The sequence below is a fragment of the Oncorhynchus nerka genome, linkage group LG15 (assembly GCF_034236695.1).
Source record: "Oncorhynchus nerka isolate Pitt River linkage group LG15, Oner_Uvic_2.0, whole genome shotgun sequence".
Classification (NCBI taxonomy): domain Eukaryota; kingdom Metazoa; phylum Chordata; class Actinopteri; order Salmoniformes; family Salmonidae; genus Oncorhynchus; species Oncorhynchus nerka.
In genome coordinates, this window is record NC_088410.1 from 47,031,372 (window position 1) to 47,044,888 (window position 13,517).

The following is a 13,517-nucleotide window of genomic DNA, read 5'->3' on the forward strand; positions in this document are numbered from 1 at the left end:
AAGTGTTTGTGAAGTCAACGTCCATTTTTCTTCCAAGTATTTTATTTTCACATTGTCAGGGTAAATCAATCAAGACATGAGAACAAAAATAATCCATCAAACAATCTGTTTGAATCTTTTGTTCCCAAAAGTACATTTATTGAGGACCAGCAACACAATTGATTAATTCTGTTACATTTTGGTAGGCAGACCAGTTCTGAGCGCAGTGGTCACACAATCTTTAATTGTGACATACACAGACACTGTTTTAATGGTGGAGGTTCGTGAAACATTATCTGTCTCTTGTCTGTACAGTCAGTGTCAAAACTCTTCCGGTAAGAACACCCATTGGCTCATTAAAGCCACTTCCTATATAGCACTCGTACAGTACCAGTCAAAAGTTTGAAGGGCTTTCTTCATTTTTACTATTTTCGACATTGTAGAATGATAGTGAAGACATCAAAACTATAAAATAAAACATATGGAATCATGTTGTAACCCAAACAGTGTTAAACTAATCAAAATATATTTTATATTTGAGATTCTTCAAAGTAGCCACCCTTTGCCTTGATGACAGCTTTGCACATTCTTGGCATACATTTTTGTAGGGGTTGATACATTTTACGTTACAGAAAATCATGTCTGAAATTTTTAAGTGGAAATTACAATATTTAGAAGCCTTTTTAAAACTCAAATAGACTACAAGTTTGCATTTCCTGCTTGGCAGGAAAATTCTCAGCAATAAAAGAGTGATCAAATTAAGATCCTACATCTGTGGCTAAAGCTGTCTGGGTAACTTGCATGTCAGTTAAGATTTAATGAGCTTGTTCAGAATCATTCAATTTTGATCAAAGTAGGCCAATTTGTATTTACAAAAATGTAGACGTTAATGCCATAGTCACTACAATAAATCTAGCAAATCACAAAGCCGGTATGTAGTTCTGTCCTTGAGCTGTTCTTGTCTATTGATGTTCTGTATTATGTCATGTTTCGTGTTGTGGACCCCAGGAAGAGTAGCTGCTGCTTTTGCAACAGCTAAATGGGGATCCTAATAAAATACCAAATAACAACGTTAAACTCTCTCCATTGAGCAGTAGACTGTATCATGATGACATCCAGATGGTTTATACCAATATTACAAGTTATTTCTCGTGTAGGCTGCTACCCTTCTCAAAATCAAATCAAGTGGGATGGAACAAATTATCCAAGTTAGCTACCACCGGCGGCATGTGATACAGCTGCCAGGTGGGACGCAACTGCTGCCTAGTGAGAAGCAACTCATGTTGGCAAGCACTACTAGCCTCTTCGCTCCGGGATACCTCCTCCCTCTGGGCACACCACATCATTTCAATGTGGATAATTGTGTAATAATTGGTAGCTATGTTTGTCATAACGTTGCCCTGTTGGTGAGGTTTATGACCCCCATAAATACCTTTCCCCATTTTCTCTCTCCACTCTACAGAATGGACTCTTGGAAAGCCCTTTGTTAACATAGCGGGAGGATGGTAACATCAAAAGGTTGGGAACGGAACAATTTTTCGGTAATCCAACCAGTTGAAAGTATCCGTTGTCCATGAGTTTAAATTGGCTAATTTCAACCTGGAGGTGACGATCGCCACTCTGGAAGGATGAATTTCGACTACACCAGCCAGAATATAGCACAAGCTTAGTATGTCAACTTGGTATAAACTTTGAACTCTTATTCACTAAAGAAGTGATACATCCTAGATGTCGAGTTATTAGCAGAAGCTGTAAACGTACATGGCCTAGGAAAGGACAGCCAATACAGCGTATCCATTCTACCACAGAAACATTCTTCAAAGGACAAGGGCGATCTCTGCTGGGCAAACCAGCCTTCCATCTTCGAGCAATCTATCGAAGCGCAGCTCAGAGTAAATATATTTCTTGCATTTTCCTTTTTTGAATGGGCGGTTACTTAGAATGCATAAGAATCTGTAGTTATGATAGCATTGCTTCTCAAGGTCCGATAGAGACCCAATCCTTTTGTTCCTCAGTCTTCCCGTTCTTTCATTCAGAAGCCAACCCTCTTTCCTTGTGTAACCATTAGTCATATTGGTTTCGTCCGCTAGGGATGTTTTCTTTTATGACATAATTAGTAATCCATGTCTGATCCATCCTGTGTACATGTAATTCTGTGTGATTATTTAGGTATTTAGTAAATAAATAATTAAACCAAATTTTGTATTGCTGATTCAACTTGTTAGCCAGGGTTCATGAAGATAACCAAGAATTGTACGACGTTCAGATGAGACTGAATAAGATTATTAATAATTGACTGCTATTGAAATAAAAGATGACCAGATCTTTAAGAGTTTATTCGGAAGACAACAGCTCTATAAACATTCTTCCTTGGTACCCCGACTACCTAGTTAATTACATTTACATGATTAGCTTAATCAGGTAATATTAATTACAGAGAATTGATTTGATAAAATAGCATGTCATATATAATTTAATCCAGGGTAAAGACACGACACGTTGATCAATGAGACTACAACCTACTGTATATTCACTCACTCAAAAAGACAGTGAAAAGTTAGTTAGATATCCAATGCGTTATCACTATGCTTTCAACCATCTAAAAGCACAACCAAATGCCAATAGAAAAACAATGTCTGATTTTTGGTTTAGTTGTCACCCAAATGTCTATCCCTGAGCTTTCAACCATTTAAAAGCACCGCAAAGTTGAAATGGGAATACAATGTCAGATATTTTGCTTATTTCTACAAAATATTAATGTGCTATCACTGTACTGTACTTCATTTAATAGCAGAATGAAATGACCTGGATTGCAGTTGACATTACAATATAAATACATGGTGTAAGTGATCAATGTTGTTGAATAGTCTGCACAGATTATTACAGCAATTGTGAAGATCTCCACATACCTGCGATGACCTATGCATGCTATTTTGAACATGCATTTATTTCATATCATTTCATATAAGCAGGGATAGTGAACGTGTCTGAAAGATTTTGGGTCATTATATATGAGCTGGGGTGAACGACTTTGATGAATCCGCATCTAATGAATTGCTCTACTCATTTATGAACTGAGCAAGAGCGAAGGACGGTATGTGAAGCTCCACCCGATGATTAATTGTTCTGTTCCTTTTATGAACAGAAGTTAAGGACCTTTGGTGAAACTAGTGATAGTGAAAGTGTAAAATACGGAAGAAAATACAGAATACTAAGAAGAAATGTATACTGGCACCAAATTGGTACCAAGTATTTGGTCTCCAAAAATCATTATTTCACTGTTAGAATTACAGAACCTTTTTTAAATTCAGAACTTAATATATCCAAAAGTAAACAGAAATGGCATTGACAAAATTATTGACACCCTAGACTTAATATTTGGTAGCACAGCCTTTGGTCAAAATAACTGCAATCATGCTCTTGAGCTTCCTGCACCTCTGTACTGGCAGATTGGCCCAATCCTCTTGTGCAAACTGCTCCAGTTCTCCCAGATTTGAAGGGTGCCTTCAATTTGAAGGGTGTTTTGGTATACCGTCCAACACTAGTATTTTCCACGTTGAAACAACTTTTATTCAACCAGTTTGTGCGCAGTGGGCTGTCTCCAGGAGCAAGAATCTCAATACACTGCTTGTCATTACGTTAGCTAATTTGCATGTCATGGTGACATCCAGATGGTAACCACAATTTATAGAAATGTATTTTACAAGTTTTAACTAGTGCGATGCTGCTGTTGTTACCAGCTAGCAAGCGTAAACTAGCTGGCTGGAAAGGGCTAATCAGATCTCCACTCGACTCTCAGCAACATACATCACCAATTTTTAGCACTAGGCGTGTCCGTATAGCCTCTCCAGTAATTGACATTGGTTTATTGTATTATAAACAGAGGGCATCCGTATAGGAAAAATTTACAATATTGGGGAATCAGCAGGTAGAGACTATGTATCCCCGATGTCTGCAAAGGAGAGTTTTACAATGCATTTCTTCTGATGAATTACAGACAGAGGCCCTGTTAGTAAAATATCCCTATGTTATGTCTCAGCTATGTAAGAACATCGTGAATTTCCAGTAGTCACAACATAGGGTGGCAGGTAGCCTAGTGGTTAGAGTGTTGGACTAGTAAGTGAAAGGTTGCAAGATCAAATCCCCGAGCTGACAAGGTTCTGCCCCTGAACAAGGCAGTTAACCCACTGTTCCTAGGCCGTCATTGAAAATAAGAATTTGTTATTAACTGACTATAGTCTTTGTAAGTCTGTGTGCTTTCTGGGTTGGAGCTAAAGCCTGTATCAGACAATAAAGAGCATCACTGCTAAAGAGTTGAAAAGACATGTCACTACAAGTGAATGGCATTCAGCCAACATAAAAGACAGTATGAGTCTGCTTCAACCCCTGTCCAGACAGGAGAAGAGAGTGTTCTTCAGGCAATATTCTTTATTAAAGTTCCTACGAAAAACAAGTGAACAGCAGTCTGACCTTTATCCTTCTCTCTGAAGAGAAATGTAATTGAAAGGAGGAAGCAATCACCTTAAAAGAAGTGAACTCGTCTGCAAAAGATGAGAGACCTGACTGCATGACCAATCCATTTGTTGAAGCAGTTTGTAGTTCCCACAGACAGAGCCGTAGCAAAGTACAATAAACTTTTCTTTGATACTTTGATTAAATAAGAAGAGAGATACTCACCGCTCATCTAAAATATCTTACAGTTGCGGGCACTAAAGTTAGGTTGCGTTGCGGTATTGGCAGATGCACAATGCATCTGCAACATGACGCTCCGCCGCCTCGACATGACAGTTTGTCTAAAAACTGAAGCATAACTAGTCACGAAGACAACACTGGCACAATGTTGTGACATATTTGTGATTGATATATTGGCTTCATTTTTATTATTTTTATTATAAACTTTCGATTCCAGGTAGAACCTTTGTCTTGTTTGAGGGTACATCATCGTTGGGTGAAAAAAGTGTTCTACCTGGAACCAAAAAGGGTTATTCTACAGGAACAGCAAAATAACCTTTATGACATTCATATCAAAGGCGAATGAGATTCCACAACCAATACACTTGACAACGTTAAAGGAAAGGTTTTCAGCCGAGAGGTACGTTTTCAGGTTGTTAAGATACAGGACTGTTTCGCTAGCACAAACTGGAATATAAACCAGGATTCATATTATAACATTCAGGAGTTTACAACATCAGTCACCGGCTTCATTAATAAGTGCATCGACGTAGTCGTTCCCACAGTGACAGAAGGTGCAGTTGAAGTCGGAAGTTTACCATTAGGTTGGAGACATTAAAATTAGTTTTTAAACCACTATACAAATTTCTTGTTAACAAACTATAGTTTTGGCATGTCGGTTAATTAAGACATCTACTTTGTGCATGACACAAGTTATTTTTCCAACAATTATTTACAGACAGATTATTTCACTTATAATTCACTGTAATCACAATTTCAGTGGGTCAGAAGTTTGACTGTGCCTTTAAACAGCTTGGAAAATTCCAGAAAATGATGTCATGGCTTTAGAAGCTTCGGATAGACTAATTGACATCTTTTGAGTCAATTGGTTCATCCTTGGAATTTCCAAATGCCTGAAGGTACCACTTTCATCTGTACAAACAATAGTATGCAAGTATAAACACCATGGGACCACGCAGCTGTCATACCGCTCAGGAAGGAGACATGTTCTATCTCCTAGAGATGAACGTACTTTGGTGTGAAAAGTGCAAATCAATCCCAGAACAACAGCAAAGGGCCTTGTGAAGAAGCAGGAGGAAACAGGTACAAAAATATCAATATCCACAGTAAAACGAGTCCTATATCGACATAACCTGAAAGGCCGCTCAGCAAGGAAGAAGCGACATTGCGACGTCCCCTTAGACTAGCTTGCCTGCCCCGGTCTGCTAACTGCTAGCTTGCCTGCCCCGGTCTGCTAACTGCTAGCCCCTACTAACTGCTTGCTTGCTAACCCGGTCTGCAACTGCTAGCTTGTTTAGCCCCGGCCTACTAACTGTTAGCATCGGCCTGCTAACTGTCTGAATCACCATGTCCCCAGTCAGCCCAACCACTCACTGGACCCATATGTTCACTTGGCTACGCATGCCTCTCTCTAATATCAATATGCTGTGTCCATTACTGTCCTGGTTAGTGATAACTGTCTTATTTCACTGTAGAGCCTAAAGCCCTGCTCAATATACCTTAACCAACCATGTTGTTCCACCTCCTACATATGCGATGACATCACCTGGTTTAAACATCTCTAGAGACTATATCTCTCTCATCATTACTCAATGCCTAGGTTTACCTTTGTCTGTTCACTATGCCTTGAATCTATGCTATCGTGCCCAGAAAACCTGCTACTTTTACTCTCTGTTTCCGAACGTGCTAGACGGCCAGTTCGTATAGCATATAGCCGTACCCTTATCCTACTTCTCCTCTGTTCCTCTGGTGATGTAGAGGTTATTCCAGGTCCTGCAGTGCCTAGCTCCACTCCCACTCCCCAGGTGCTCTCATTTATTGACTTCGGTAACCGTAAAAGCCTTGGTTTCATGCATGTTAACATTAGAAGCCTACTCCCTAAGTTTGTTTTACTCACTGCTTTAGCACACTCTGCCAACCCGGATGTCTTAGACGTGTCTGAATCCTGGCTTTGGAAAACCACCAAAAACCCAGAAATCTCCATTGCTAACTATAACATTTTCCGCCAAGAGAGAACTGCCAAAGGGTGCGGTGTTGCAATCTACTGCAAAGATAGCCTGCAGAGTTCTGTATTACTATCAAAGTCTGTACCCAAAAAATATGAGCTTCTACTTCCAGAAACAAGTCTCTCACTTTTGCCGCTTGCTATAGACCTCCCTCTGCCCCCAGCTGTGCTCTCGATACCATATTTGAATTGATTTCCCCCCATCTATCTTCTGAGCTCGTGCTACTGGGTGACCTAAACTGGGACATGCTTAACACCCCGGCCATCCTACAATCCAAGCTTGATGCCCTCAATGTCACACAAATTGTCACACACTCCTGGATGTCATCATAACTAACTCGCCCTCCAAATACACCTCTGCTGTTTTCAATCAAGATCTCAGCGATCACTGCCTCATTGCCTGCATCCGTAATGGGTCTGTGACCAAACGTCCATCCCTCATCACTGTCAAGCGCTCCCTAAAATCACTTCTGCGAGCAGGCCTTTCTAATCGACCTGGCTGGGATATCCTGGAATGACATCGACCTCATCCCGTCAGTAGATGATGCCTGGCTATTCTTTAAAAGTGCCTTCCTCACCAACTTAAATAAGCATGCCCCATTCAAAAAATGTAGAACTAGGAATAGATATAGTCCTTGGTTCACTCCAGACCTGTCTGCCCTTAAACAGCACAAAATCATCCTGTGGCGTTCTCCATTAGCATCAAATAGCCCCCGTGATATGCAACTTTTCGGGGAAGTTAGGAACAAATATACACAGGCAGTTAGAAAAGCTGGCTTTTTCAAACAAAAATTTGCATCCTGTAGTACTAACTCAAAAACGTTCTGGGACACTGTAAAGTCCTTGGAGAATAAGAGCACCTCCTCCCAGCTGCCCCCTGCTCTGCGGCTAGGAAACATTGCCACCACCGATAAATCCACTATAATTGAGAATTTCAATAAGCATTTCTCTAATCCGCCAAAGCCCCCACCATTTCTCCTTCACCCAAATCCAGATAGCTGATGTTCTGAAAGAGCTGCAAAATCTGGACCCCTACAAATCAGCCGGGCGAGACAATCTGGAACCTCTCTTTTTTAAATTATCTGCTGAAATTGTTGCAACCCCTATTACCAGCCGGTTCAAACTATCTTTCGTATCGTCTAAGATTCCCAAAGATCGGAAAGCTACCGCGGTCATCCCCCTCTTCAAAGGGGGTGACACTCTAGACTCAAACTGCTACATACCTATATCTATCCTACCCTGTCTTTCTAAGGTCTTCGAAAGCCAAGTTAACAAACAGATCACCGACCATTTCGAATCCCACCGTACCTTCTCCACTATGCAATCTGGTTTCAGAGCTGGTCATGGGTGCACCTCTGCCACGCTCAAGGTTCTAAATGACATCATAACCGCAATCGATAAGAGACATTACTGTGCAGCCATATTCATCGACCTGGACAAGGTTTTCAACTCTGTCAATCACCACATTCTTATTGGCAGACTCGACAGCCTTGGTTTCTCAAATGATTGCCTCGTCTGGTTTACCAACTACTTCTCAGACAGAGTTCAGTGTGTCAAATCGGAGGGCCTGTTGTCCAGACCTCTGGCAGTCTCTATGGGGGTGCCACAGGGTTCAATCCCCAGGCCGACTCTCTTTTCTGTATACATCAATGATGATGCTCTTGTTGCTGGTGATTCTCTGATACACCTCTACGCAGACAACACCATTCGGTATACTTCTGGCCCCTCTTTGGAGACTGTGTTAACTAACCTCCAGACGAGCTTCAATGCCATACAACTCTCCTTCTGTGGCCTCCAATTGCTCTTAAATACAAGTAAAACTAAACGCATGCTCTTCAACCGATCACTGCCCGCACCTGCTCGCCCGTCCAGCCTCACTACTCTGGACGGCTCGGACTTAGAATACGTGGACAACTACAAATACCTAGGTGTCTGGTTAGACTGTAAACTCTCCTTCCAGACTCACACTAAGCATCTCCAATCCAAAATTAAATCTAGAATCGGCTTCCTGTATCGCAACAAAGCATCCTTCACTCATGCCGCCAAACATACCCTCGTAAAACTGACGATCCTACCGATCCTTGACTTCGGTGATGTCATATATAAAATAGCCTCCAACAGTCTACTCAACAAACTGGATGCAGTCTATCACAGTGCCATCCGTTTTGTCACCAAAGCCCTATACACTACCCACCATTGCAACCTGTACGCTCTTGTTGGTTGGCCCTCGCTTCATACTCGTCGCCAAATCCACTGGCTACAGGTTATCTACAAGTCTCTGCTAGGTAAAGCCCCGCCTTATCTCAGCTCACTGTTCACCATAGCAGCACCTACTCGTAGCACGTGCTCCAGCAGGTATATATCACTGGTCACCCCTAAAGCCAATTCCTCATTTGGTCGTCTTTCCTTCCAGTTCTCTGCTGCCAATGACTGGAACAAAATTTTAAAATCTCTGAAGCTGGAGACTCATATCTCCCTCACTAGCTTTAAGCGCCAACTGTCAGAGCAGCTCACAGATCACTGCACCTGTACATAGCCCATCTGTAAACAGCCCATCTATCTACCTTCCTCATCCCCATACTGTATTTATTTATATATCTTGCTCCTTTGCACCCCAGTATCTCAACTTGCACATTCATCTTCTGCACATCTACCATTCCAGTGTTAAATTGCTATTTGTAATTACTTCGCAACCATGGCCTATTTATTGCCTTAACTCCCTTGTCTTACTTCATTTGCACTCACTGTATATAGACTTTTTTTTATTTTTTCTACTGTATTATTGAATATGTTTAGTTTATTCCATGTGTAACTCTGTGTTGTTGTATGTGTCAAATTGCTATGCTTTATCTTGGCCAGGTCGCAGTTGCAAATGAGAACTTGTTCTGAGAACTTGCCTACCTGGTTAAATAAAGGTAAAAAAAAAGAAGAAGAAAAAGCCACTGCTCCAAATCTGCCATAAAAAAAGCCAGACTACGGTTTGCAACTGCACATGGGGACAAAGATCGTACTTTTTGGAGAAATGTCCTCTGGTCTGAATGAAACAAAAACAGAACAGTTTGGCCATAATGACCATGGTTATGTTTGGAGGAATAAGGGGGACGCTTGCAAACCGAAGAAGACCATCCCAATGGCAGTATCATGTTGTGGGGGTGCTTTGCTGCAGGAGGGACTGGTGCACTTCACGAAATATATGGCATCATGAGGAAGGAAAAGTATGTGGACTAGGATAAAAAAATACAGGACTAAGATCAAATCCAGCTCTGACAACTGATGGATGTGGTAGGGCTGGCAAACTATCACAGATTACAAAGGGGCCATACGGAATACCAAGACGCATACTCAGAGCATGTGCTGACTAGCTGGCAAGGATCTTCACTGACATTTTCAACCTATCCCTGACCCGGTCTGTAATACCAACTTGTTTCAAGGAGACGACCATACTCCCTGTGCCCAAGAATGCCAAGGTAGCCTGCCTAAATAACTATTGCCCCGTAGCACTCACATCTATAGCCATGAAATGCTTTGAAAAGCTGGTCATAACTCACATCAGCACCATCATCCCAGACACCCTGGACCCACTCCAATTCGCATACTACCCCAACAGATCCACAGATGATGCAATCTCTAATACAATCCACACTGCCCTCACCCACCTGGATCAAATGAATACCTATATAGGAATGCTGTTCATTGACTGCAGCTCAGCATTCAACACCATAGTCCCCTCCAAGCTAATCACCAAGCTCAGTACCCTGGGACTGAACACCTCCCTCTGCAACTGGATCCTGGACTTCCTGACAGGCCACTCCCAGGTGGTGATGGTAGGCAATAACACATCCTCCACGCTGACCATCAACACGGGGGCCCCGCAGAGGTCAGTGCTTAGTCCCCTCCTGTACTCCATGTTATCCCACGACTGCGTGGTAGCACAGGTGCGCACGACTCCAACACCATTATCAAGTTTGCTGATGACACGACGGTGGTAGGACTGATCACCGACGACGATGAGGCAACCTATAGGGAGGAAGTCAGAGACCTGTCAGTGTGGTGCCAGGACAACAACCTCTCCTTCAACATCAGCAAGGCAAAGGAGCTGATTGTGGACTACAGGAAATGGAGGGGAGAGCACGCCTTCAACCACATCAATAGGGCTGTAGTGGTGCGGGTCTAGAGCTTCAAGTTCCATGGTGTCCACATCACTAAGGAATTAACATGGTCCACACACACGGACACAGTTGTGAAGAGGACATGACAGCGCCTCTTCCCTTTCAGGAGACTGAAAAGATTTGGCATGGGCTCTCAGATTCTCAAAAAGCACTACAGCTGCACAATTGAGAACATCTTGACTGGCTGCATCACCGCTTGATATGGCAAATGGAAGGTACCCAACCGCAAGACGCTATAGAGGGTGGTGGGTACGGCCCAGTACTCACCCGGGACAGTTGTAAATCACGCAGATTTTAGAGAAACAACAAATGTCGGTACATGTAAGTGTCTTATATTGGCTGAAAGCTTAAATTCTTGTTAATATAAATGCACTGTCTAATTTACAGTAGCTATTACTGCAAAAAGAATGCCATGCTATTGTTTAAGGAGCGCTCCTAACAACAAAACACCTTTTTCATCACAATAGGTTTGATAAATTGACCTCTGAAGGTGAAATGTGTACTTACATCCTGAAATCTTGCTCTGATTTATCATCCAAAGGGTCCCAGAGATAACATGAAGTGTAATTTAGTTAGAGATCATTCTTTTTCATATCCTGAAAAGGTTCATATGTCATGCACGATCGATTTTGTATTTCCACTCGTTCAATTTGCAAAGAAAGGAATCTGTGAAAATCTAACCCTAAATGTTGTTTCAATCAGTCAAACCACGTTTGTATTTATTCCTCAGAGATCCTAGAATGTAACCAGACTTCACTATATCATTAGGAGTGTAGTATATCCTATAGGACACCAAATTTGGTCAGAGAGCAACGCCTTCATGGCACACCGATGGCGCGAGCGGTCTTCACTTGATTGACTGTAACTTTGTAAAATAATCACCAATCGGGTTCTAATAAAGCCAGCTAGATAGCCAATGAGCGGGGCTTTACGGGAGTATGTGGAAACCCAGTATTTGTCGCAGAAAGTTGCTACTAACCTTGTGCGACGTCAAGCCTTTTCCTTTTGGACAAACATTTTAAGAATATGGAGAGTTATGAAGTTATGAAAACTGGGTGTTTTGCAAATGTTGAACTTATAATATGGCTACTAATACTGGAAAAGCTAAATCAAAGTCCAAGTATACAGATTTGATGATATTCTTGCAGAAAAATGTAATGTGAATGTAAATGTCTCCTTCACGATTTGCCCAAATGTACCTGGGTGACTTTACACTAAATGTTATGTAGTTTTCTCATACTTCAAGTTATCCGTCTGAAACTTTGCACATGCACTGCCATCTTGTGGACACCGTCGCAGTTACAACCAGAGTGATGGCTAGATGTAGGGACCTTTCTGTTGCATTTCAAAGATGGTGGTAGAAAACAACTGGTTGTTTTTTGTCTTTGTATTTTATTCTACAAGATCTATTGTTATATTCTCCTACATTCCTTTCACATTTCCACAAACTTCAGTGTTTCCTTTCAAATGGTACCAAGAATATGCACATCCTTGCTTCAGGGGCTGAGCGACAGGCAGTTAGATTTGGGTATGTCATTTTAGGCAAAAACATTTTTTTAAAGGGGGCTAGCCCTAATTAACTCTCTTGCCCTGACTCTATGCTCAAGTTCACACATACTTACACTGACAGCCCAACACACACATACACTTTTTTTTAACCACACAGCCATTACTGACAGTTGTATACAGATAGCCATGCAATCTCCATAGAAAACATTGGCAGTAGAATGGCCCGTACTGAAGAGCTCAGTGACTTTCAACAAGGCATCGCCATATGATGCCACCTTTCCAACAAGTCAGTTTGGCAAATTTCTGCCCTGCTAGAGCAGCTCCTGTCAAAGTGCTGTTATTGTGAAGTGGAAACGTCAAGGAGCAACAACGGTTCAGCCACGAAGTGGTAGCCAACACAAGCTCATAGAACGGCACCGTGAGTACTGAAGCGCGTAGCGCATAAAAATCGTCTGTCCTCGGTTTCAACAGTCACTACTGAGTTCCAAACTGCCGCTGGAAGCAACGTCAGCACAATAACTGTTCGTCCGGAGCTTCATGAAATGGGTTTTCATGGCCGAGCAGCCACACATAAGCCTAAGATCACTATGCACAATGCCAAGCGTCAACTGGAGTGGTATAAAGCTCACCATCATTGGACTCTGGAGCAGTGGAAACACGTTCTCTGGAGTGATGAGTCATGCTTCACTATCTGGCAGTCTGACGGACGAATCTGGGTATGGCCGATGCCAGGAGAACGCTACCTGCCCCAATGCATAGTGCCAGCTGTAAATGTTGGTGGAGGAGGAACAATGGTTTGGCCCCTTAGTGTCAGTGACGGGAAATCATAACGGTCCAGAATACTTAGACAATCTAGATGATTCTGTGCTTCCAACTTTGTGGCAACAGTTTGGGGAAGGCCTTTTCCTGTTTCAGCTCACAATGCCCTCGTGCATCAAAGCAAGGTCCATACAGAAAAGGTTTAGCGAGATTGGTGTGGAACTTGACTGGCCTGCACAGAGCCCTGACCTAAACTCCATTGAACAACTTCCGGGTTGAATTGTAACGCCGACTGCGAGCCAGGCCTAATCGCCAAACATCAGTGCCCGACCTCACTAATGCTCGTGGCTGAATGGAAGCAAGTCCCCGCAGCAATGTTCCAACATCTAGTGGAAAACCTTCCC

At 42.2% G+C, this 13,517-nt stretch overlaps 1 protein-coding gene across 1 annotated transcript in view; it reads right to left on the reverse strand.

The window, feature by feature from the left end:
* LOC115142809 (copine-9-like) overlaps positions 1 to 13,517 on the reverse strand; it is a 104,244-nt gene that overhangs the window by 19,710 nt on the left and 71,017 nt on the right. The gene's annotated exons all lie outside the window — the stretch shown is intronic.